Source organism: Papio anubis, chromosome 14 (assembly GCF_008728515.1).
Source record: "Papio anubis isolate 15944 chromosome 14, Panubis1.0, whole genome shotgun sequence".
NCBI classification, from domain to species: Eukaryota; Metazoa; Chordata; class Mammalia; order Primates; family Cercopithecidae; genus Papio; species Papio anubis.
This window is the reverse complement of record NC_044989.1, coordinates 93,607,909-93,631,901: the sequence shown is the minus strand read 5'-3', so window position 1 is coordinate 93,631,901 and position 23,993 is coordinate 93,607,909. Positions and strand designations below refer to the sequence as shown.

The window sequence follows — 23,993 nt, the reverse complement described above, 5'->3', positions numbered from 1 at the left end:
CCCAGATCCACTGTAATGAAGGACCTTCAAAGAACATGATCCCTCAGGCGCTGAGCCCAGGGTCTTACCGAGGGGCGGCCCCAGGGGAAGGGGGTTGGGGCCTGCAGTTTTCTCACATGTGGTGTGCCCCTCAGGGATTTCTTTTTGGTGGTCTTGTCATTTTGGTGGGTGTTAGTTTCCTTGAACATCGTCCTTGTATTAGTAGCCATGAGTATTACTGAGAGGCGTTTTTATTCTTAAAGCATTCAGGGACTGATAGCAACCAAAATTGTAAGACAAGCTGCAGGAGATGAAATCAGTGGAATTTGGGGATTGTGGGACAGGACCTTATTCTCAAAGGCGGCTGGTCTAGGGCGTGTGGACCGGGAGGTGGGCGTGAGGAAGGGGACATACCGCTCCCATCACTCTCCTCTCATCCAGCCTTGGAAGCCACTGGAGTCACATCTGCTGCAGGAAACCCTGTGTTTGAGTGATGTGAGGAGCAGTCACAGGGTGGTTTTGGCTGGACGAAGGGCACAGAGTGGCATCTAGAAATGCGTGGGAGGCCACTGCCAATGTCATGGGAAACCATGTTTTTGAGGCTTTGGTGATTTTTTTTGAGACCCTTCCCAGTCTAGGCCAGGCAGATCATCTTCTGGGCACACCTCTGAGAGTGAAGTCCCTGCATGGCTAAGCACATGTGTGTGGAGTGTGTGTGCTTTAGGATGTGTGGCCTCATGTCGGGTGATGCTTTTGAATGTGCTGACTTTAAAAAATCCACACTGGGCTCGTCTGCTTCCCTGATGACAGAGTTTGGGAAACTAATGAAAGACATTCTGGCCTTGTGCCATCAGAATTGAAGTCAGTGTGGGGAACAGCTGCCTCTGGGAGGACGCTGTCTGTGCACTGTGCCGCGGGGCCTCTGCTCCATGGCTGGCCACATAGCCCTGTCCTGGAAGAGTCCCAGGCAGCCGTCACCCCTTCACCCAGTCTGGAAAGAGCCCAGGGTCTGGAGTAGGGGTGACAGTGACACTTTCTATGGAAGCTACTTTAAAGAAAGAACAAATTGAGCCTGGCACTGGCCCTGTTGGTTTTGGAGACTGAGTTGCCCTGCCCTGTGCTTGCAGATCCACTCAGTGTGAAGGGAAGGACAGGTTCCCCTTTCCACATCACCCCATCACCTCCTGGGAAGCTGCTGAAATACAGGTGTTCATGGCGGGGTTAAGCCAGCTTGTGAATCATTAGCATGCCTTTCCACAGCCAACGCACTAAAACTTTTGTCTTAATTAGACTTGAGGCGCAAACCACTGATTCTCCAGTGCAGTGTGCCCGCTGTGCCGTGCTTTTTTGTTAGCGTGTCTGGACGTGGTAATCATATATTAACAGTGCATGCTGGGGCACTTGGACTGCAGGGCAATCGCTTGCCTCGCGGTGGGAGCCCAGAGGCTGGGGGGGGTGCATCCTGTTCTGGCCACGGTCAAGCCACGGAGTGTGTGTGCGCTCTGAGGGGAGCCTAATCTATCATCTATGTCAGTCCTCTCTGAGAGTCCTGTGGGGAAAAGGTTCACTTGGGGCTCATGAAAGCTTGCTTTTGCATCTGTCCATAAGCCTGGTCCAGTGTGAGCAAGCTGACGCCTTGTGGAGCCTGGATCCGGACCCGGCAGGGTGTGAGTCTGCGCCTTGGAGAGCATCCTCCTTCCAGTCCTGGCCTTGTTGGCTTCACTGCCTCTGCGTGGCGCCAAGCCTGACCGCTTCCTTCCCCCCATGCCCCCAGAGTGCCTCCTTCTACTGCATTCAGATTTTTGTCCACTCACCCAGTTTTCCTCTTTTCTGCCCTGGGTTCTGAGGGTCCATGGCCTGCAGGACAGTTTGCCTAGGATAAGCCATTACACATCAGGGGCTGGTGGAAGCCTGATCTCCTGCTTAGTATCAAATAGTGTTTCTGACATGGAGAGGTGGCCATTCAGGCGCCTGTTGTTACATGGCAGTAGGAAGGTGCTTGGACCCTACAGGGTCCTGGTGCTTTGTACCTGTGGGTTTTCCAAGTCACTTTATTCAAGGATTTCATTTCACTTCCAGTTCTTTAAGTAAGGGCCTGGCAAAGGGATAGGCAGCACTCTGTGTTTCTCTGAGGGAGGTGATGCTCTGCCGTCTGCAGATTTCCTTGTGATGATGGAAAAGTGTGGTCGAGGGATGTGTTTGACCCTCCTGTAAGAAACATGAAGGCGTGCTGCCCACGCAGTGGTCACTCCAGGGGGCCCTTGGTTGCAATTCGAAGGCAAGCAGGAACCTGGAGGCCCAGAGGGGCAAAGAGTGCAGGGCTCAGGTCCTGTGGTCACTCAGCACGTGTTCTCTCAGCTGCACCACAGTCCCGCACAAGGCCATCTATGCTTATCACCTGGGTGCAGAAGACCAAGTCACTAAAACCCCAGAGTCAGCGGTTTGCTCCAGGTGGGCCTGGACTCTCAGCTCAGCCCCCAACAGGCCATCAAGGCACCATGCTGAGCTGATGGCTGGCCCACTGCTGTGACCAAGGCCCATTCTGGATTGGCACATGGTGAGGGGAGCTTCCACGTCCATGATTCTAAATCCCAGGAGCTCTGAAGCAAGAATCTTTTCCCCCTGTTTGGCACAGCTCATCTGATAGCAAAACCTGCTTTGAGCTACCAGGAGCCCCAGTGCCTTTGGGAGGGTTGGGTTTCCCTGCAGAGACGTGGTGCAGAGCAGACGCTGCCCCATACATTCCGGGAGGAGTGACATCTCACAGGGCCCATAGCCATTCTACCTTTCCCAAATCCAAACTTCTCCAACTCCAAATTCCTCAGCTGGTCCGTCCCCAGAGGTAGCGGTCAGTGCTGTGAGTCTGCATCTGAAAAGACAGTGAGCATTTGTGGACCCTGCCCAGGTGGTTCCACCATCTTCCACAGACTGGCAGCACTGAAATGGGACGTGCAACTGTCCCCGTGCTCAGCTCTGCGCTGCTCAGCAACCTCCTGATTTTGCATCCATGCTTGCTCTCCGTGTTTCTGTGATCTCATCTGTGACGTGCAGATGACAGCCATGGTATTGGCCTCATGGGGGGTTGTCCAGAGATAAAAAAGACCCAGTGATTACATGTCACAGAATTTTGCATCTAAAATTTGCATTTTAAATTATTCCAAGGGACTTTTTCCTGCTTGCGTCCAGCGAATGGCCCCTTGGTCTCTCCTGTGTGGTGTTTCGTGATCACAGTCACCCTGGATTCCCGACGCCCTGGTGGAGAGGTGATACCACTGTCCGCAGACCATGAGAAACTGCATCTTGACTCCGAACCACAGCTGTAAATAAATTGACATGTGTATTTGTGGGCTTACAGAGACATAAAAAATCTTTTCTGGAGGTGCTTTAGGTTATCTCCAGGCTGCCCAAGAGACCTAAGAGAGATACCTATCTTCTGAGAGCACCAGGTTGGGACACCACGCTCAGGTGACTTCCGTGCACCCTGCAGAGCCACCCTCCCCCTTGACCCTGTTCGTGCTGCAGGCTGCACCATCTCCACCATATACTCAGGCGCAGGTGGTTGGTTTTGTCCAATGCGAGGCAACAGGGGAACTGTGAGATCAGGGTGTTCCCCTTCTGGGCCCTCCCTCGGGTCCTATCAGAGGCCTCAGATCCCATCAGAGGCCCTCTGCACGGAGCTTTTCTCTGTAGCCTCTGCAGAGCCTTTTGGCCCTTCCCTTTCAGGCCTCAGATATTAAAGCTGCACACTGTTGCCAGTTGTAGGGTGCTGCACTCTCCTGTGTGCAATTTCTTAACCCCACTCATAGTCCCATAGTTTTTCTTTTGCTAACTCCTACCCTTAGTGACCGGATTAAGTGTGCCACCTCTCTACATCCAGGACCTGCCTGTTCAAATCAGCAAGCCAGAGAAAGGTTCAAGTTCTTATTTGAAAGGCAGATTGAGCCCTGGCATGACTGCCACCAGCAGGGTTGAGCTGTCCCATTGTCACATCACTGGCCTTAATATAGTCACACCAGTCTCATGCCCTGAAGTTATCTTGTTTGCCCAAAAGATGAGGCTACCAGGAAAATGCTGTGAACCTTGGTTTCCAAGAAGAACTCAGAAACCTAGATGCATTGTGCTTGCAGCCGTTCAGAATAGGTGCAAGGATCCAAATCTCTGGGCCTCATGAACAAAGAAAGTTAAAAATCAGGATGACTGTCATTAACTGTAATTGCTTTTGCATAACTCCTTTCAGAGTTATTGCAGGCATGGAGTCTGGGGAGTTGCCCATAGTTTTTAATGTATTAGGGAACAGGAACACTCAGAGGTATTCTCATCTAAAGACCAGTTCACAAAGGAGGCATTTGAATGTGAATATGCCAGCTTTAAAACCGGATAAAGCCAGAAAGTATGAGAGCCCGCAGAGATGTCATTAAGGAAATTATTTCCTCCCAAAATAGAGGCACCCCAGGTGACCTCCCAAAACAGAATTTTTGTCATGTCGGTCTGGAGTCACCTCCATTCCCTTTCCGTTGAGGATTGTTCTGTTTCCTGACAGCACACTGGGATTTTTGCAAGGCAAGGCATCGTCATCCAAGGAGACTGACTTCTTTTCACTCCATTACGTTTTTTTCTCCTTGCCAGGAGCCTGGGAGATTGCTATACCTGACCCACGCCTTTGGAACATGGGTGAAAGTTGTCATGGTGGAGGACACATGGCTGGGACAGCAGATGGCTAGAAAGCTACTACAGGAGGACTCAAATCACTTTCTTATTTAGTAGCTTCTGGAAATCTTTATGCCCATGTGGTAGAAAAACAGATGGGCGTTCCGTAAAGAAAGCGGTACCAGTGTCTGCAGAGCATGAGAGATTGCATCTTGACTCCAACCCATAGCTATGAATAAATTGACAAATTTATTTGTGGGCTTATCAAGGACATAAAAAAATCATTCTGGCTGGCAAATGAAAATGGCATTGTGTTGCTCACTAACATTCATTTGTCAACTGTTCTTGGAATAGGTGTTAAATTATAACTGAGGAGCTGGCGTTATAAAGCTGAACTGGGATTTTCCAAGCTGTCATATGAAAAGAAAATTATTAACTATCTCCTCCTCCATCCCCCCTCTCTCTCTCTACAGAAAAAAGCCCCTTTCTCTGCTGTCATATGACTTGGACTGCACGCTCTATGTGCACACGGTGTAATGAATGCCACATTATCACCCACTGGCTGGGGTGAGCCTTCTTGTTTTTTATTTCCAACGGGAACAGGATTTCACCTCCCATGCTCCCATACAAAGGAATCTTAGAAACAACCATTTCAGATAATTCCTTGCATCAGAGTTTTAGGTACTCTTCTGCAGACAACCTGTTGTTGGAACATGAGCTTGGATTTCTTGATGCTACATGTCACAGATTGGCAAGAAATGATCTGGGTGGTGCTGCCGGGTGCACAGTAGGTGCACATTAAATGATGAGCTGACTGCCTGGAGCAGCACTGAGTCATACATTCTCATGTGCTGGGGTAATGCCTATCATGACAAATAATCCCATAGCTTCCTTGACCCCAGAGGTGTCCAGAACCAGTCACTGAACAGCTGCGCACTCTTGGTCAGACATTATGTGTGATGGAAATCTGTGTAAGGATCTCAGTAATTATGGGGACCATGGTGTAGCACTGGGATGTCTTACTTTGCACTTAGATGTCTCTGCTTTTGGTTTTGAGACGTCACGTGGAAAGCTATGTTGGTTTTCATCCTGTTCCACGGCTCTCTGGTGTTGGGAGGCTGCACTTCATAGCATGGAAGATGAAACACGATATGACTTCAGGAATGCGTGCTGAGGGAAGATGTGTGGTCATGAAAATACACTTTTTTTTTTTTTTTTTTTGCCGGAAACTGGGTGAAATCTTAAAAACTGGGGAAATTGGGAAATCAGCTAACTTTCTCAGATCTTGGTTTCCTCATATTGTGTATCGTATCATGGGCTTGAACCAGAGGATTGCTGAGGTTCCTTCCAGCTCTGCTTCTAGTTCTTAAATCCAAAGCCTATAGGGCTCTTGGAGTAGCTCAAGGCTTCTAATCTTTAAGTTTCAAACAGACCACTGGGGGGACCTTGTTAAAATGCAGATTCCGATTCTATGGGTACAGGGGGATGCCTGGAATTCAGGACTAACTAAGGAAACTCTCTTGTGCTGCCAGTGCTGCTGGTCCAGGGACCACACTTTGATTACCACAGATATAGATGGCCCAAGTTGCATGGTCCTGGATGAGTCAGATCCCTTCTTTGTCCAGGTGGCTTAGGTCTGGGTGGCTCCTTCACATCTTCAGACACATCACATCATTCCATCTGTTTGTCAATATAGACAGACAAGGAGAATGAAGTGAGAACTTCTCTTTCCAGTAGTATAACACATTGCCCCCAGGCACACAGTACATACCTATTACAGTAAATGAGTGATAAGAGAAATTAGTGTGATCAGGGACTGTACCATACATAGTCAAAGTCCCTCCAACCTGCCACACACGAACACACACATATATGCATGCACTAGATTTCATTACGTGGAATCCTCATGTTCGTATTCTATAGCACCCAACTTCTATTTTCCTCACTGTCTCCTACACATATTATGCCTAGATACACTATGTCCTCTGACTATCCTTTGGCACACCCAATGCCTGTCATTTTTTAGATCAGTGCAAGTCCTAAGTGTTCCTTGAAGCCTCTGAATTCCTCCAACCTGAATGCCCTCCCTCCCTGTTGTATCCATGGTCTTCCAGAGCAAGGATGCAGACCCAGACCTGACTGCTGCACCTGCCCAGCTGCACTCAAGGGAGGCACTGCTGTTGCACACATACCTTTCCTGGGCTTAGGTCTGTTTCAGATTCTTTACAACACAGTACTCTTGATGGCTTCTAACAACTGCCTGAAACATCTTTTCCATCCCTAATTTAAGGCTTAAATACGATTTTATTCTTCATGTATATATTCTCTTCCTGTTTTGCCAGATGGTAAATTCGTTGAGAAGAGCTACTTTTTACTGTTTTCCTGGGGTGCCCGGCAATATACCGGGTGTGCATAGTAGGTGCACATTAAATGATGAGCTGACTGCTTGGAGCAGCACTGAGTCATACATTCTCATGTGCTGGGGTAATGCCTATCACGACAAATAATCCCATAGCTTCCTTGACCCCAGAGGTGTCCAGAATCAGTCACTGAACAGCTCAAATGGACCCTGATTTGGGGCACTTGTCTCACGAACGTGGGGAGAGTGGGAGGGCACCATCTCACATGATTCCTTTGAAAATGCTGTCAGGATATTATGGAGAAATGCCAGAAAGCAACAACAGAAGGCTGTTGGGAGAAAAAGAAACAGAGTAATCTCTTTTTTTTTTTTTTTGCGCGTTATGCTTGAAGGGGAGGGAGGTTGTTTGCTCCTCAGTGTTCTACATGCAGCTGCCTCTATTGCTTTTGGTTGGACCAGGCCCATCTGCCCAAAAAGTGAGTGGGGATTATGTGTCTCAGTTCCTGCAATCTCGCCTGGCTGCCGTGCAGGAGTCAGATGGTAGGGCTGGGAGGACCGGGCTCGGGGCCAGGGGCCTTCGGGCACGTGCTGTGGAGAGGCGCTTGTGAGATGCACACGCCATGTCTGTACCCAGCGATGCCCTTGGAAGCAGCTCCTGCTACTGTCCCTGTGATCTGCTGAGCCCAGGCAGCCCCTCGTGGTGGGGAAATGTGTGGAGGAATTTTGGAAGACTGGATATTGTTCCAGTGGGATGTGAAGTCCTCTGGCCTTAAATCGCTCCTCTTTGCTCCTCGTTGTCTCCCAGGCCGGGCTTATTCGCAGGTTTCAAAGTGGGGAACCTGAACTTAGTAAGGTCTCCAGTTTCAGGTGACTGTTGTGTCTCAGCTCTGTCAGGGAACAGCTCCAAACTGAGCCATATTTCATGCCTCCTCAGTGAAAGATTATATATATACACTTTTTTTTTTTTTTTTTTTTTGAGACGGAGTCTCACTCTGTTGCCAGGCTGGAGTGCAGTGGCACAATCTCGGCTCACTGCAAGCTCCGCCTCCCGGGTTCACGCCATTCTCCTGCCTCAGCCTCTCGAGTAGCTGGGACTACAGGTGCCCGCCACCGCGCCCGGCTAATTTTTTTTATATTTTTAGTAGAGACGGGGTTTCACCGTGTTGGCCAGGATGGTCTCGATCTCCTGACCTCGTGATCCACCTGCCTCAGCCTCCCAAAGTGCTGGGATTATAGGCGTGAGCTACCACGCCTGGCCCCAATATGTATTTTTAAATGTTTCCTTCTAATTAAAAGCATCATTTATGTTCTCTACAGAAAAATTGTAATGTATAAATGTATAAACATAATATTTTTAAACAGGAAAGAAGACTTGCCCTTTTCAGAAGCCAGAGAGTCCCCTTGTTGGTGTATTGGGGTTCCACATATGTGTTTGTTTTCCAAACATGACTGGGATCATGTAAACATGAAGTTTTGTATCCTGGTCTTTTCACTTAATGCTATATTTAATTGGAATATTTTTACTACACTAAAATGTTCTCAAAATAGCATATTTCATAGCTGTGGAAGAAATCATTGCACATATTTCCCATAATTTCTGTAACTGTTCACCTATCCGATGTTTAGCTTGTTCCAGTTTTTCTCTACTTTAAATGACGTCATCCCCTAGTTTCACATTGCATTCCCTGATTTCTATTTTGGGCATTTTTCTTTCCTCTTTTGCCAGTTTTCTATCTATAGACTCTTCCTGGAAAAGCGTCTTGTCGGGATGGTGCTGAGAGGAGCATGAACCTGCCTGGTCCATGTAACAGCAATTTGACATTTATTTATTCATTTTTTATTTTTTTGAGATGGAGTTTCACTCTTGTTGCCCAGGCTGGAGTGCAGTGGCATGATCTTGGCTCACTGCAACCTCTGCCTCCCAGGTTAAAGCGATTCTCTTGCCTCAGCCTCCCCAGTAGCTGAGATTACAGGCATGTGCCACCATGCCCGGCTAATTTTGTATTTTTAGTAGAGACAGGGTTTCACCATGTTCGTCAGACTTGTCTCAAACTCCTAACCTCAGGTGATCCACCCATTTCAGCCTCCCAAAGTTCTGGGATTACAGGTGTGAGGCACCACACCCCAATTTGACATTTAAGTAGCAGCTGTCATCTGCAGTTCAGGGAGGGTCCCTGCACAAGCAGGAAGGACTGTCTCATCATGACACTGCAGGGGACACACTAGGTGGAATGGGACGCCAGGGCAGAGCTCCACAGGCAGTGCCCTGGGTCTCGGATGGTGCCGTGTGGGGCCCTGCAGACAGACTCACCTGCCTTAGGGCAACCGCAGGAGGGAGGACACAGGGACGGTGGAGGGAAAGCCTTCTACTAAAAATACCCAGCACTGCACTGCAAACAAGCAGGGCCACACAGCTAACCGGGGGTCTCCTCCTTCCCGTGGGGTTTGGGTTACAACTTGTAGGACACAGAAGTATCCATTTGTGCGTCATCACAGGCCAGCAAAATCTGGGAAAGGGGGCTGCCTGTTCTCTTGTCTGGACTGATCTGGACCCTGAGTCCCTGATGGCCCAGGCTACCCCAAAGGTAACCGGGCTGCCTGCCGTATCCTGCCCCCCTCTCTTTCCACTGCCAGTGGTGGGTCCACCCCCGTGTCAGGCAGTCATCCTCTGTCCCCTGAGTGCACTGACCACTAGAAAACAAAGGGTGCGAAGCTCACACCAACCTGAGAAGCCCCTTCCTGAAAGTAAGTCAAGTTTCCGACTCCTTCATTTGTCTTTGGGCAGGGCCCTCTCAAAGCGGGGATGAGTTATATCAGAAAGTGAGTGTCCTGTCCTAGCAATTCCATGTTGGCTGTCAGCCTTCCCTGAATCACCTGCTCAAAGCCATGTGAACAGGGTACACCCTCTCCCAGCTGTGGGTGAACACTGGAGCTTTGTTACAGATCAGGAGTCAGGAGTGCTGGGAGCCACAGCCTAGGCGCCTTGCTCCTCTACCTCACATTTCCCTCCTGTGAAACAGCCTGAGGCTTGTTGCCGAGTAGCCCTGACTCTTTACCAATGGCCGGCGCCCTCCTCTATGTTCTCCAAGAGCTTCCCTGGGTGGGGGGGTCTAGCATCCGGGGGGTAGTGCTTGGCCAGGCAGCTGGTTGTGTTGCATCCCTTCCTGGAATGGTCTTTTCTCTGCCTGAAAAGTGACCTGGATTCTTCCTTCTGACTTGTGGGACGGAGCTCTGTTGTGGTTTCTCATTGCTCCTTGGGCCGCTCCATGTGATCAGTTTACTTTGCCCAGAAGTCTTTCTTCCACTGTTTCAAAGGAGGAATCTGTGTGTCACATACAGCTCCTTGGTGGGGGATTTTGCTCAAGGCATGGGGAGCTACTCTGAAGACAGTGTCCTGGCGGTATAAAGAATCATTTTGCCGGGTGTGGTGGCTCATGCCTGTAATTCCAGCACTTTGGGCGGCCAAGGTGGGTGGATTGCTTGAGGCCAGGAGCTTGAGACCAGCTTGGTCAACATGGTGAAACCTCGTCTCTACTAAAAATACAAAAATTAGCTGGGCATGGTTGTGGGTGCCTATAGTCCCAGCTACTCGGGAGGCTGAGGCACAAGAATCACCTGAACCTAGGAGGTGGAGGTTGCAGTGAGCCAAGATCACACCACTGCACTCCAGCTTGTGTGATAGAGGGAGACTCAATCTCAAAAAAAAAAAAAAAAAAATTTTGTGAGAGCCATCCTTGCATTCTTCCATCTGATCATCACAAGCTTGAGCACCCTGCTGCGTGATGTGGTGACGGGGCCAGGCTCAGCTTGGAGGAAGACAGACACAGCCCCAGAGCGGGGGCTAGGGCCACACCCAAGAACGGGGCAGTCACGACCCGAGTGGGAGGATGGTTCCAAGCGAGGAGGCACCGACTCAGCCCAGGCTTAGCCAAGCCTCTGCCCCAGAGCCAGGCACCTTGGGGTGCAGAGGAGGCGCTGCATGAGTGAGAAAGACTTAGTGAGGAGAGAAGCAGGGAGGGAAGGAAGTGTGTGGCATTGGAAAGAGCACTTTCCCAGTTGTTCTTTCAGCCATTGTTCATTCAGGACTCATGGCAGCCAGGCCTTTTCCAAGCTATTCCATGGATTAGCCATCCCTATGAATTCTCAGGATCCCTGCAAGAAATACCACTGTTGTCCATGTCACAGATGAGAAAATTAAGATGCAGACTTAGAGTATCTTGCCCAGTGGCACACAAGTGGTGTGGTACGGAGCGTCTTCCACGCCTGGCCTGCAGGTGCCTGTCCTTCCCCACCCCTTTCCAGTGACGAATGAGCTCATGGCTGGCATGCAGGCACCCTGGGCTCCTCTGCACACACTCCCTCGCTCAGGCCTGCAGTGGCTGCAGGAAGCAGGTGCTCTTGTCATCCCCGATTTGTAGATGAAACCACAGCTCAGAGACGTTAAACAATTGCCCAAGTCACACAGCTGGTGAGCACCAGCCAGGCTGTACCCCAGGCGGCGTGGCTCTGAAGTCCTCAGAGTCTAAAAAACCCAGGGCGGGAGCCAAGGGGCATGCAGGGCAAGGAGAGGACCCTGGGAGGTAATGCTGGGAAAGGAAGCAGGGCTGGACCCTAACAGCTTTGTCCTTCTTTTGAAGAAGGGAGCTTCATGTTGAGAGAAGGTCTCACTGTAGAAGGCCATGTCGTGATCCCAGCCACATGCTGGCAGCCACCTGCAGGTGCCCAGGCACGCTGGAGAATCACTGCAGCCCCCCAGGACAGGGGCCTGCTGCCTGGTTGGTGTCGGGAGGCCGGCATTTGGGGACATGAAGATCAGGGAAGGGGAGGTTTACCTGGGGAGGCTCACCTGAATCTCCCGTGGTCGTGAGATCTTGTGGGCATGTCTGTGGTGGACTCTGGCCGGCTTTACGGATGGCTGCAATCGGCGCTCCCTGCACAGGCATCTCTGTGTAGCTTGAAGCTGGACTCTCTCTCGGGTGTAAGTGGGAACGTCTTAGAGGCGGGGCTTGGGGATAGAACCCAGCCTCCTGCCTGTCCCAACACTGCTCCCTCCGTGACTGTGAGAGACACTGCAGCCCTTCACTGTAGCTTGGCTGGAGACTGACACATCTGTAAAGGGTTGATGGGAGGCTCTGAAGGTGCTGTAATGAAGTTTCCTCCCCAAGATCCCTTCCCTGCCCCAGCCAGGTTGGCCCCCTGGGAGGCTGCCGGGTCCATTCACTGTTCTCTATATCCGTGCACAGCCCCCAACCCTGCCCATGTCAGCATTATCCCCCAGGGCCCAGAGCCTCCTCCCATCTCCTGGTTTCCACTCTAAACAGAATGACCTTTTATTTTATTATTATTATTATTATTATTATTATTTGAGATGGAGTTTCACTCTTGTTGCCCAGGCTGGAGTGCAATGGCGCTATTTTGGCTCACTGCAACCCCTGCCTCCCAGGTTCAAGTGATTCTCCTGCCTCAGCCTCCCAAGTAGTTGGGATTACAGGTGTGCACCACCACGCCCAGCTTTTTTTTTTTTTTTTTCGTATTGCTAGTAGGGACGAGGTTTCACCATGTTGGTCAGGCTGGTCTCAAACTCCTGATCTCAACTGATCCACCTGCCTCAGCTTCCCAAAGTGCTGGGATTACAGGTGAGAGCCTCTGCTCCCGGCCTTCAGAATGACCTTTTAAAGGTCATCAGGGCACGATTCCTGCCCCTCCTTAACACCCACCTGTGGCTTCTCAGGGACTCAGGATAAGTGAGCTGGGCCCTGCACCATCTGCTCTTGCTCCCTTTGCTCCTGTAGGTGGAGGCAGGTGTCATGGGTAGTGGAGGTTCTGCAGAGTCCCTTTGAGGTGGGGGGAGTGCCGAGGGTTCGTGTGGCCCGGGACTTGCCATGGCATGTGGGAACAGGCAAGGGTCAGCTGGGGACACTGGCCACACCAGCAGAGCTGCTGCCAATGGCCCCAAGTCATCTCACCTCCTGACAGCACTGCTATAGCACTGCCAGATCTTATTTTGAGTTTTAAACACAGGAGTGTGGATTGGGTGACAGTGTGGATTAACTAGGCTTGGGACCTACCCCGAGGAGCTTGTGATTTACCTATTTCCTCCATTCCTGTAGCATTCTCTTACTGAGAACCTGCTGTGTGCCTGGCCCTGGATAGTTGGTGGGGCCAACTAGACTGCAGCTGTTGGTCCAGGTGGGAGGTGATCAGAATGGGAAGTCCAATACAGCTCCGCATAGAGTAAGAAAGCTGCGGGGGGGTAGGGGGCGGCAGTGAGCCAGGAAGGACAGCAGAGGGAGCGGGGCCTCTGCACGGGGGCGAGTTCCCCAGGAAGACCCTGCGATTCAGTCATCTGTTTTTCATTGACATCGTCATCATCATCACTGTTAATACAAATGCTGTACGTAACAGAGAAGACTGACTTCTGCTTCCATCTTTCATGAGACCGTTTGCCCAGTTGAGAGAAAACCCACCAAAGAGGGGAAGGGAAGGGGGAGAGGTTCTGCCCCCGAGGGGAGCAGCCCACATAGCCGCCTGTGAGAGGCCTGTGTACCCACCCCGGGCATACCTCCTCCAGAGCCAGAGGGGTGCCTGGTGTGGGTCAGTGCTCCCCACCAGACCATGCCCCCAACCCAAGTCAATGCCTTCCACCCACGCCAGTGCCTCCAACCAACCTGGGTCAGTACCCACTACCCAGGCCAGCCCCATCCCACCAGGCCAGTGTCCCCCACTCTGGTCAGTGCCTTCCACTGGGCCAATGCCCCCCATTCTACCATTGCCCCCCTCCTGGGTCCGTGCCTCCCACCAGGACAGTGTCCCCTATCCAGTCAGTGCCTCCCATCCAGTCATTGCTCCCAACTAGGTCAGCTGTTCCCACTAGGTCAGTGCTCCTCACCAGGACAGTGCCCCGGACGTGGGCCAGTTCCTCCCACCCAAGCCAATACTCCCCACATGGGTCAGTGCTCACAATCATGTCACTGCTCCCCGCCCACCAGACTAGTGCCCCTCAACCAGACCAGTGCCCCAGGCAGCCTTGGGTTTGCGCCTGAGCTGGTGCCAGCTGAGAGTGGTGTGTGGTACGGTGTGGGAATGTACCCTGTGGGATGTTGTGCACTGGAGGTGGGGATCTGTCTCACCCAGACCTGCTTCTCAGGGGGATGCAGAGGTGGACAGGGCATTGGGGCAGCAGCCAAGGGCGGGTGGACGGCCCAGCTGGTGGTAGTAGCTGGGGGTAGAGAAGTCACCAAATAGATGGAGAGAAGAGAAGGAGAGGCACGGAAAGCAGGCAGGACACAATCTCAGCTATGTCCCCGAGGAGCAGAGAGAACTCCGTGGCTGGCTAGCCAGGCGGGAAGGGAAGCGCGTCTGTGTCTGTCATCCTTGTCCGTGCAGTTCTGGAACCTGGTTCAGTTTCTGCCAGGGTAGAAGTACCTCAGAGCAGAGCAATGACTGCCCTAGTTCCCATGGTCTGTGAGTCATTGAAGGAGGGTCTCCCACAGCTCAGGGAAAAACCATTTCTGAGCCCAGGCTGGGTGGGGGATGATTTAGGTCACTTTTCTCCAGGTGGTGAGCCCCACCCTGACCTTGACTTTGGCCAACTGTGCTCTGCCAGCCCTGCGGGAGGACCAGCCCCGGGGTCCTCAAGGAGTCCCAGCTAAAAGGGGTGTCAGTGAAATGCTCCTTGGAGCACACTCGTTCCGTGCTCCCTCTGGCCAGGCCTTCCCTGGTTCCTGTGGGTCCCTTGCCCCCCATTCACATACCCTGTCAGCTCACCCTGCGAAATATCCCTGATCTAACCTCCCACCCCTGGTCTGGTCCCTCTGTGTCTCGCCCCCGGATGACGGAGCTGCCACCAGAGGGTCCTCTTTCTGCCCTTGTCCTGGCATCTATTGTCAAACAGCGGCCAGAGTGATCCTGTTGAAAGGGAAGGCAGATCATGCCAGTCCTCAGCTCAGAATCCCCCAGTGCCTCCCATCACTGTCAGAGAAAAAGCCAGGCGCTATGACATGGCCCATGCGGGCCTGCACCAACCCCCACCCACTGCCTCCCTGGCGATGTGTCCCTGCAGTGCCCTCTGGGTCACCTGCTCCAGCCACACCAGCCCTGCCTTCCCCACAAGCCACTGGGCAGGCTCCCCCAGGGCATTTGCGCTCCCCCTTGGGTGTTGCCTCCATGCCACCTGCTCGCGGGGCCTTCTCTGACCACTCCACTTAAAACTGCAACCCTGCCTCCCTAAGGACTGCCTGCTGCTTTCTCCAAAGGACTTCTCACTCTTTAGCCTTCTTGGGATTTTATTTATAGATTTTATTTTGTTATTTCAGATGAGAATTTGAAGCTCGCGGGGGCAGGGATATTTTCCCATTTGGGTCACTGCGGTGACCACATATTCCAGAGAGTGCTTGGCACGTCAGAGTCCTTGACACATCCTTGAGTGGCCATTCTTAAGATCACCCTTAGGACAGTCTGCCAGCCACCAGGGCCTTTTGAAGCAGGGAGACCTCCCATGATGTACCCCCAGGCTTTATCCTTGAGCCCCAGGACGGGGACTGCACTCCGAGGGGAGTCGCCAAGCATCATCATGGGGTGACATTTCCTTCCATTTCCTAAAGTTTCCTCGCACGAGCTCACAGGAAACCTTGAATTGTAAGGCCGTTCTTTTGCCCTATATTTGCTGAACCTAAAAGTCGGTTCTGCCCAGAATATTCTAAATAATCAGGGGGATAAAGAAAGAGAATCCACAAGCAAGGCTTTTCTTTCACTGTCTGCTCAGTTGGCAGCACCAGATGGTGGATGTGGCCGTGGTGTGGGCTCATTTATTTATTGATTAAAATGCTTACAAAACCCAGCATGTACAGCCAGGCTGAACATTCAATTAAAAAGCCCAAAATGAAAATTCAGAACTCCTGAATGACAAGTAGGATGTGCAGAGCCAGCTCTCAGCAAAGGAATAAGATGATAAAGCTTTAAGCAGGGAAGGATTTGTTCTGTTTATTTATTTCGCTCTTTCTTCTAGAATTTGGAAACTGGAAGGCACTGCACTCCACAGTGCGCAGTCATTGCGTGGGTGAGTGAATGAACGAAGCTTGCACAGTGTTGGGTGAGCAGCAAGGATAAGAGAGGTAGACATTTGGTGATAGCTAGGTGCATGTGTCCCTGCCTACAGAGGGATGGGGAGAATAATGGCCCCGAGATATGCTCTTGAGAGGGCATCCTGAGATTTTTTTTTTTTTTTTTTGAGATGGAGTCTCACTGTGTCACCCAGGCTGCAGTGCAGTGAACCTTCACCTCCAGGGTTCAAGCAGTTCTCCTGTCTCAGCCTCCTGAGTAGCTGGGACTATATATAGTCACACGCCACCATGTCTGGCTAATTATTGTATTTTTAGTAGAGACAGGGTTTCACCATGTTGGTCAGGCTGGTCTCCAACTCCTGACTTCAAGTCATCCACCCATCTCGGCATCCCAAAGTGCTGGGATTATAGGTGTGAGCCACCGTGCCTACCGCACCCTGAGTTTTTATACCAGGTAAGCCTTTGAGTGAGGAAAAGACATGAATCCATGCTCCAGAGATAACAGTCATCCTTTTCCACAGGGGATGGTTAGGGGTATGATTAGCAAATATGTACTGGGACTTCAAGTTCTTCCTGGTGGTAAAAAACCACTCCTCCTCCATCCATCTTCTTCTTCCTCCTCCATCAATCCACCTTCCTCTTCCTCCGTCACCACCTTCCAACATCAGACTGAGCACACTCTTCAGCGCCCACCAGCTGGAACAGACTTCATGTGGGTTGGGCTCCAGCTCCTTTCTCAGAAGTGAGTGTCATCACCTAGAGCGTCATTACGATAGTCCTTGGCTCCCAAGGCTCCTGCTAAATCAGAACAACTTACAAAGCAAACAGAGTGCCCTCTGTGCTGCCTTGGAGGCAGCTGGACCCTGGTTAGAGGGTGAGGGCCACAGCACTGCCGTTGGCTACCAGCTGCAGAATCTGGTGCCAACTAGCCTTGCCTGAGTCTGGCTTCCTCATCTGCAGAGGGGCAGGGTGTCTCACGTTAAAGTTGGGAGACTTCAATCCAGTTGTGTATGAAGTGCCCAGTACAGTAAATTCTCAATAAATAGTCATTACTATTTTAATACCGTGGGAATAGAAGGCCAGCTCACTTGCTGCAAGCTTTAGATTTGTCCAAATACAGCAGAGACGAGAGGGGAATTGCCCTGGTTCCTCGGCGCAGGCTGATGTCAGGGGTTTGCTGATCTCTGTGCACCAGGACTCAGACTTTCTCCCACGTGACCACACTTGCTGTGTGTGGTGTCTGTCTGTGTGTGTGTGGCGGGGGGCGGGCAGTGTATCTGTGTGATACGTGCGTGTGTGTGTGTTTTGTGTGTGGTGCGGGGGACCTTGTGTCTCTGGGTATGAGCTCGTGTAGTCTCCCCTGCATTCTTCTCTTCTAGGGGTTGCCGGCCCCTTCGCTCTTTGATAGCAGGTGTCTGAGGATGGAGAGGGCAGTGTCACAGAGTGACAGCACAGGGCATGCCAGGACACTGGGGTGCCCAGAGCCCGTAAACCACAGCCTAGTGTCTATGCTACCACCATCCTCAGGGCCCGTGTGGGCTCAGAGCATTCTTCCCACCTCAGGCCATGCTAAGAACCACTAGGCTCCTTTGCATAGAAATTTGAGCTGTATTTTGTTGTTTTGAGGAGACAAGTGATATCTCAAAGGCCTTTGATTTACATGTATTTGCTAAGCTGGCCTTGCACTTTGCTACCCATCCTTTTCAGGTGGGTGACCCACAAGTACCATCCTTCTTGTCTTGATCCTGGCCCTGTCTTGCCTCTTTAGAATGTTTGAGAAGTTCGGACAAATGGAGAGAAGTCTGCTCTCAAGGGTGTTGGCCTAAGTAGCTCCCCCTGTGTGGGATGGGGTCCATTTCCTGCCCTCCTTCCCGCAGCCTCTTCTGCGTGTCTTCCTGGAGCTGCACTGATTTCACCATCTTCGTTGTGTGACTCAGTGCTCCTCAGGAAGCCATGGAGGTGCGGCATCGTGTTTTTTTCTTTCTTTCTTTTTTTTTTTTTTTTTTGAGACGGAGTCTCGCTCTGCTGCCCAGGCTGGAGTGCAGTGGCCGGATCTCAGCTCACTGCAAGCTCCGCCTCCCGGGTTCACGCCATTCTCCTGTCTCAGCCTCCCGAGTAGTTGGGACTACAGGCGCCCGCCACCGCGCCCGGCTAGTTTTTTGTATTTTTAGTAGAGACGGGGTTTCACCGTGTTAGCCAGGATGGTCTCGATCTCCTGACCTCGTGATCCGCCCGTCTCGGCCTCCCAAAGTGCTGGGATTACAGGCTTGAGCCACCGCGCCCGGCCGTGTTTTTTTCTTTCTAGAGCTTTCAACATTTGAAGAATTCTGCCCACTGTGTCTTCTCTCCTCCCACCCCAATCAATACCAGAGAATGGAGAGGCTGGTCATTTTTTCGGACGGCTCCCTTGAACATGGATCTGCAAAGTTGGCCTTGGTGCTCCTACAGCCAGTGCTGGGACGCATGCAATTGATGGTGTGTGACGCTTTTGGGTTGCTCTAAGTGTCCGTTTGACATACCTGAACCCTGGGGCATTTTTTTGTGACTGTAATCATCAATAACAGTTTATCTGTGATGGCTCAGTCAGGGTGGGAAAGGTTTGGCTGCAGGAACAGCGAGGAGAAATGCTTGCCGCTTCTGTTCATGCTGACTATACCCAAACACAAAACTGGGGGCAATCCTGCCATGCCGTGGAGGCAGAGAGCCAGGAATAACCAGAGGCAGCGTGTGCCTCCTCTTAGGGCCCCCACAGTGGGGGCAAAGATGCTCCACGACCGTCTAGGAGCTTGGAGACCAGGCCAGAGACCCTGTGCTGTGCTGCTGACGGTGTTAAATCTTGACAGTGCTAAATTTCATTGCTGCGTAGGGGATCAGCCAGTGTGGCATGCCACAGCTGGCTCAGGATGGCGTGGCCTCTGGAGTTCCCCACATTCCTGCTGTTAGAAGTGGTCCCGGGAGACAAGGCACCACAGTGCTCCTACGTTCTTCCTATTTTCAGACATGACATTTCACTTGCCCCTCAGAGGCTGAAATCAGTTAAATAGGCGTGTGCTGGAGGAAGGGGTGATCTCTGCATCTGAACATGAAACCAGATTATCTGATCTCCTTAGATTTTCTTTGTTTGTTTGTTTGTTTGTTTGTTGAGGCAGAGTGTTGCTCTGTCGCCCAGGCTGGAGTGCAGTGGCACGATCTTAGCTCACTGCAACCTCCGCCTCCTGGATTCACCTCCTGCCCCGTTTTGTTATTAACATTGTTATTAACATTCTCCTGCTTCAGCCTCCCCAGTAGCTGGGAATCCAGGCGCGTACCACCATGCCCAGCTAATTTTGTATTTTTAGTAGAGGCTGGGTTTCATCATGTTGGCCAGGCTGGTCTCCAACTCCCAACCTCAGGTGATCCATTCGCCTCAGCCTCCCAAAGTGCCGGGATTACAGGCATGAGCCACTGTGCCCAGCCGATTTCCTTAGTTTTTAAACTCCACCGTAGCCAAGGAACTTTGGGAAAGATTGACTTGGCCCCAACAGGGTCTGAGAACCATCTCCCTCACATGTGCTTCCCAGTGAATTTGGAACGTCCATCTGTGTGAGGAAAGAGTTTGCCTCTGGCAGGGTTAAGACAAGACGTGTACTCAGATGAATGAGGGTGGGCACTCCCCACTTTGAGGACCAGACTCTTCTCCTTCTGTCACACTGTATTTTTAATATAGGATGATCTTTGTGTAGAGTGGTATATGGCAGAACACTAAGAAGACGAGACTTTTTTAAGTGAAAATATTTCCAGGCCTAGGTAGCCAGTAAGGGTGGTGACCCTTCAGTGGTCTGTTTCCTTCTGGGCCTTGAGGAAAGAAACCCGCCCAATGATGCCCGAGGGACAGGAGAGGGCCGCTACACAGGCTGGCGAGACAAAGTCAGGGAGGCGACAGAGCCAGCTGGCAGGTGCAGGAGACTGCCCACATTCGGGTTTTGTTTTGCTTGGTTTTTTAGTTTTTTAAAAACCACTTTATTGAGGCCTGGTTGGCATATAAAAAGCTGGGCATATTTTACATATTTAATTTCTATGTCTCAATGAGTCTGGGGGTGAATCTGTGAAGCCATCATCACCATCAAGATCATGAACAAGTTCGTCACCTCTCAGAGTTGTACGTCACCTCCTGCCCCCTTCGTTATTAACATTGTTATTATTTTCAGTAAGAATCCTTACTATAAGATCTAACCCCATCTCTACTAAAAGTACAAAATTAGCCAGGCATGGTGGCACATGCCTGTAATCCCAGCTACACTTGGGAGGCTGAGGCAGGAGAATTGCTTGAACTTGGAAAGCAGAAGTTGCAGTGAGCCGAGATTGTGCCATTGCACTCCAGCCTGGGCACCAAGAGTGAAATTCCGTCTCAAAAAAAAAAAAAAAGATCTACCCTGCTAGCAGTTTTAAGGAGACAGTACAGTATTGTTAGCTGGAGTCACACTGCTGTACAATAGATCTCCAGAACTTACTCATCTTGCAGAACTAAACTATAGTCTTGGACCAACACCTCCCCATTCCAACTCCAGCCCCTGGTAACCACCATTCTACTCCCTGCTTCTAGGAGTTTGACTATTTAGCTCCAACATATAAGTGAGATCATGTGATGCTTCTTTTTCTGTGACTGGCTTATTTCATTTAACATACTGTCCTCCAAGTTCACCCATGTTGTCACAAGTGACAGGACTTCCTTCTTTTCTAAGGCTGAATTGCCCCACGTTGTCTGCTAGGTGTTCCTTATTCCCTGTCTCTGGACCTGCTTCCTGAGTCTCCTGTCTCCAACCCCAGGGTGTCAGTGTGATGTTGGTTCTGACTGCATAAGAGTGATTAACTCCGCTGCACCCACTGGCACTGCCCTCACCCTCTATCTTTGAGTTCGGATTATTTAGATCTATTGGAGTTTGAATTTAAATGAATTAAAATTAGAGAAAAATAAACATTTGATTTCTCAGTCTCACTAGCTACTGCTCAGTGCTTGGTGCTAGTGACCATAGCATATGGGAGCTAAGCTAGGGAGAGGTGTGGCCCGTGGAGGAAAGGAGCAGGGGCCAGGTTCAGCCATGCCGGGGACAGCTGTGAATTGCTAGATTAGATCTCGTGAGAGCCACTTCAGGGGTAAGTGGGAGCTCAGAGAGCCACCTTAGAAGACATGGGGTGACACTGCTGAGGTCAAGAGCCAGAGTGAAAACCGCTCAGCTGGTTTCTGTCCTGTCTGTAAAATCAGTGTCAGCTTTGAGTAGGAATGTTTAATATGTGTTGAGTGCCTGATTTGTCTGGATATCTGGTTTCACTGGTACTTCCCCAGCCTGGGTTTGGTGCGGTTCTCTGAATGTTATTTGGGTCCATGCTGTAAGATTGCCTTGTAAGAGACTTCTGATTATTCTGATAATATTAATCTCTTAGAAAGGGGTCCACAGCGGGGGGAGGTATGTTGATCTTCTGGATTAGTTGCCAGGGTTGTGATATTCTAATATATCTTTTTCTCAGCTGGTTTTAACCTGCTGACGGTTTCCTCCTGGGAAACTCAGTGATTCATTCCAGACTGGAGGCTTTTTGACTGAGGACTGTCATGAACTCCCCTGAGAGGATAAAGTACCTCTTCTGTGGTTACCTTTAATGGCAGGTGTGGCCATGGAGGCCCGTACAGGTGTCTCGGGGCAATCCAAGGCCCCTTCTTAGGGGATCATTGTACTTCCTATTTTCCCTGTCCCCAGCCCGGTTCTGGCCCCTGGAGGCTCAAGGAGCACCTGCTAGTTTCCCTCTGGTCTCCCCACCTTATTTCGCACTCTGGGTACCGAAGTATTGTGTGAAAATTATGCACCAGGGAGCTCCGTACAAGCAGTAGACAGTCTCAGCTAAGCTAAAGGAGATGAGAATGCAAAGCTCTGGCAGGTCCTCTTGACTGTGGGCCTCATCTGCATGCAGCATTCGCTCAGTCCCAGTGCATGCCTGTCACTGTACACTCCTTCATGTGCGGTGTGTGGCCACAATGTGGGAGGACGCACGTTCCGGGCAGCACTGTCTGCGGCTCCCTAAGACGGACGGATGCCACAAAACTTGCTGGAGGTCGTCTCAGAGGCTGGGGCTACTCGGCATCTCTCACTGAGAAAGAGCAGGTGACAGAGAAGAAAGCAATCCACGCAGAGCCCTTTCCCACACTGGGAGTTCCCCTGAGCTCTGCCCTTCGGGCTGCTCCTCCGGCTGCCCGTTCCGTGCTCATTCAGCCCAGTATTTAGTGAGGTCAGTAGATCTGGGCATTACAGAGTTAAAGGTGACTTCCGGAGTGGTTTGCTGCCTTCTGCTAGGCTCTTACTGGCAGCGACAGTTGGATGCGCTTGGGATACTGCTTTTGTCCTACCTCACGCCATGGTTGCTTCATTCAACATCAGCAGGAAACAGATACCATATTGTCAACACATCGCTTATAGAGAAAATCCACTAAAATGATCAGAGCAGACCGTCTTTCAGGAGAGATGCAGAGTTTGCCAGATGCAGACCCCAGGAAGTGTCAGTGGTGGGGCCTGGACGAGGGGCAGATAGAGGGGTGCCACGTGTGCATTTGCAGTCCACCCTGCAACGTTGTTCTGACCCAGCCTCCAAACCCTGCACGTACTCCAGCAGCACCTGCCAAGTGCTTGGAGATTCTTCCTGGGGGCTTCCCAGGGCTTCCGATTCCATCCTGCTGCTGCCCTTGCAGGCAGGCTGCACATATCACAGAAGGTATGAGAGCTGAGCAGGTGCCATGGAGGGGCAGGGCAGGGCCTCTCTGTCCCTACATCTCCAACCTGCCCTTGTGGATGCTGTTTCTCTGACTGTACAGTGGCTGGTGGTGTTCTCCAGGCAGGAAGCGACATGCCATGACTGCAACCCACTGTTATGCAAGTATCAGAATGATTTAATGCTGTTAGCTGTTGGTGGACTCTAAATGCCCTGTGACCTAGCATGTTACTTAATACAACTCCAACCTGGATGGCAGAATCACATTTCCTGTTGCTTGGTGATTCCACTAGGGCATGGTGCAGGAAGAAACTAAAAACTACAGGGCCCTGGCCGGGCGCGGTGGCTCAAGCCTGTAATCCCAGCACTTTGGGAGGCCGAGACGGGCAGATCACGAGGGCAGGAGATCGAGACCATCCTGGCTAACACAGTGAAACCCCGTCTCTACTAAAAATACAAAAAATTAGCTGGGCGTAGTGGTGGGCACCTGTGGTCCCAGCTACTTGGGAGGCTGAGGCATGAACCTGGGAGGTGGAGCTTGCAGTGAGCTCAGATCGTGCCACCGCACTCCAGCCTGGGCGACAGAGTGAAACTCCGTCTCAAAAAAACAAAACAAAACAAAACAAACAAACAAACAAAGAAAAAAAAAACTACAGGGCTGTTTGATAGACTGGTTGATTACGTATTTTCTAGGTTGCTGTGGTTGATGTATATGTTGAGTAAGCCACAGGAGAGCCGAAGCTTGGTTCAACGGGTGTGCGGTGCACGGCAGGGCCGCGGCATGCAGGCCCGTGTGGGTGGCTGACGGTGTGCTGTGGAGGTCTTTTTGCTCAGTTGCTTGCCACTTGGCATGAACAACACAGGTAACATAATTGAGGGCACGTGCTGTTATTGCAGTGCAGTTTCAGTTTATAAATGTGAGGCTTTTGTGTCTTTGTTGATTCTTTGTGTAATCAACAGACATTCTTTATTTCTGTCTTACAGTGGCTTGAAATTTAAAAGAAAAAATGTGCCTCTTGTACTCTTCATCAGGTAACATTCACATTGAGTTTCCATTGCTGGGAGGTGCACATTTGAAAATTGAATATTCGTAATTACCTTTTTGCAGATTGGACTTGTGGGTAGCCACATTGATTTAATTCTGAAATTTGCGTTGTAATATATGATATTGAAGCTGTTCTGATAGGGTGCTTGCAGGAGCACTCGGCCAG

The 23,993-nt window shown here is 50.9% G+C and overlaps 1 protein-coding gene and 1 long non-coding RNA gene across 2 annotated transcripts in view; one reads left to right on the top strand and one right to left on the bottom strand.

The window, feature by feature from the left end:
* The window catches only part of SH3RF3 (SH3 domain containing ring finger 3), a 372,468-nt gene that overhangs the window by 153,800 nt on the left and 194,675 nt on the right, over positions 1-23,993 (top strand). The gene's annotated exons all lie outside the window — the stretch shown is intronic.
* On the bottom strand, positions 5,190-11,943 carry LOC110741116. Its single transcript, XR_002516834.2, has 2 exons — positions 11,832-11,943; positions 5,190-6,306 (listed from the first exon to the last, which is right to left on the bottom strand). It is a non-coding gene; the product is annotated as an uncharacterized LOC110741116 (long non-coding RNA).